The sequence below is a fragment of the Orycteropus afer genome, unplaced genomic scaffold (genome assembly GCF_000298275.1).
Source record: "Orycteropus afer afer isolate SDZICR_OR568_19922 unplaced genomic scaffold, OryAfe1.0 scaffold00546, whole genome shotgun sequence".
Classification (NCBI taxonomy): domain Eukaryota; kingdom Metazoa; phylum Chordata; class Mammalia; order Tubulidentata; family Orycteropodidae; genus Orycteropus; species Orycteropus afer.
This window is the reverse complement of record NW_006922133.1, coordinates 1,485,336-1,487,663: the sequence shown is the minus strand read 5'-3', so window position 1 is coordinate 1,487,663 and position 2,328 is coordinate 1,485,336. Positions and strand designations below refer to the sequence as shown.

General features: G+C 39.0%; 1 protein-coding gene across 1 annotated transcript in view; it reads left to right on the top strand.

The window, feature by feature from the left end:
- SCML2 (Scm polycomb group protein like 2) overlaps positions 1–2,328 on the top strand; it is an 83,804-nt gene that overhangs the window by 6,251 nt on the left and 75,225 nt on the right. The window lies entirely within an intron of this gene.

The window sequence follows — 2,328 nt, the reverse complement described above, 5'->3', positions numbered from 1 at the left end:
AACCTTCCTTCTGAGGAGTGGCTGGTGGGTTTGAACCGCCAGCCTTCTGGTGAGCAGTCAAGTGCCTTAGGCACTATGCTACCAGAGCTCCCTATTGATGCATAGGGAAAATCAAAATGTACACTTTGCTAGAGTGAAAAATAAATCTTCCTTTACCATTTCCATTCCTCCATTCCACTCTTCTCTCCAAATTTAAGTTCTATCATTATTCTTCCAGACCTTTTTTTGTTCAAGTACAGGCATAGATGAACTTGTGTTTTTCAGATTTAAATGGAAATATATGTATTGTTCTGTGATTTAGTTTTTCCTCTAAAAATACGTATTTTGAAAATTTTTTCATTCCATTTCATACATTGTACTTTTCTGTAGTATGGACTTTCAGAATTGATTTAACCTCTCCCTAATAGATGGATGTTTGGAAGGATCCCTGGTGGTGCAGTGGTTAAGCACTCAGCTGAGAAAGATGTAGCAGCCTGCTTCCATAATGATTACAGCCTTGGAAACCGTATGGGGCAGTTCTGCTCTGTCCTATAGGGTTGCTATGAATAGGAATCAACTCGATGGCAACGGGTAGAGATGGATGTTTAGGCTGTCTTCATATGCTTGTTTACATCCATTCTACAATGAACAGTCTTAGGTAGAGCTTTCTGTATAAGTAGGAATGTTTCTGTTGGCTACATTCTTAGAGGTAGAATTGCTGATTCAAAGGAAATATGTATTTTGTGTGTTGATATATACTGTTAAATTGCTGGCACAAAGAGCTATTCCAGGCTGTGGTCCATCATTAGTGTATAGAAATGCTCATATCCGCAGACCTTTACTAACATTGAATAGTACCATTTTTTAAAAAATTTTGTGAATCTTTTTGGGGAGGTGGGAATGAGGATGGTATCCCATTGTTTCAATTTTTGTTGCCCTGATTACCAGTGAAATTGATGTTTTTTATTTGTTGAATAGCCTTCTTTTTTTCCCCTGTAAACCCATCAAACCCACTGCTGGGGAGTTGTTTCTGACTCATAACAACCCCATAGGACATAGTAGAACTGCCCAATAGTGTTTGCAAGTCTGTAAGTCTTAATGGAAGCAGACTGCCTCATCCTTCTCTCACTGAGTGGCTGGTGGGTTCAAACCACTGACCTTTTTTTTTTTTGCTTAGCGGCCAAAATGCTTTAACCACTGTGCAACCAGAGCTCCCTTTTTTTTTTTTAATTGGAGGGGAATTTTTATAACAGTGAACCATTTTAAAGTGTACGGTTCTGTGACAATTGGTGAATTCACAGTATTGTGCAGCCACCACCTGTCTGTAGTTTCAGAACTTTTCCATCATCCCAGAAGAGCACTGGTATTTTTCTACTGGGTTTACTTTCTTATTCTTACTGATTTGTGGGTGCTTTTTTCAGGAAAGCTAGAAACTTCGCCAGAAGTTATCATAAATCCTCACTCCTCCTTGACCTTGGCCTCTGGATTGCCACCTAATTAGGAAGTAGCACTTGCTTTACTTCCTAATTATTTTTTTGTTCTGTCTCTTCTAATCTTACCACCATTGCCTTTTAGGTAGGATTTCCTCTTGCCTGGAATGTTATACTAGCCTTCTAACTCCCTCTTATCTTGACCCTTCCACATGACTGCTAGAAATATGTATCTGACACGAAAAACAGATCACATTATTCTCCTGCTTAAAAATGAAGTTCCTGGTCACACTCAATATATGAATTATAAGTTTCTTAATATGGTCAGTAGGTCCTGTATGATCAGGTTTACGGCTGCCACACCCTACTTTGGATTTTTTGTTCTAAATTGCTTGTAATAGCCTGTAGATAGCTTGTTCCTTTCTAGAGCTGTGCTTTGACTCATGGTTTTTTAGTCTGGCTAATTCTTGCTTCTTTGTGAAGATTCAAGTCAGGCATTAAATCCTCCATGACACCTTCCCTAATTCCCCCTCTTCGTTCTTATACTTCTGTAGCAACTTGTGCACATCTCAATCCTTTTACATATTGGGTTATATTATTTTCACCATCTGTCTCTCTTGCCTTCTGGACTGTGTGTTCCTTTTGAGAGTTAATATGGTTTTGTATTTTTGTTGCGTACCATAGTTCCTGGCACATACTTGTTAAATGAATGAAGAAAGGCTAGAGAATACAAGAAGGTGAATAATACATCTGGAGGGAACAGTTAGATTCAGTTTTGTTCTGGGTCTGTATCCTGTTCCCTTGTTTCTACCACTTTGTCCTGCTTCTTTGTGTGGACTGTGATGGTCTGTTGTTTCCGAGGCATCGTGGCGTTATTGTATTTAGATCTCTGTTAACTGTTTGTGAAGAGCAGCCAAGG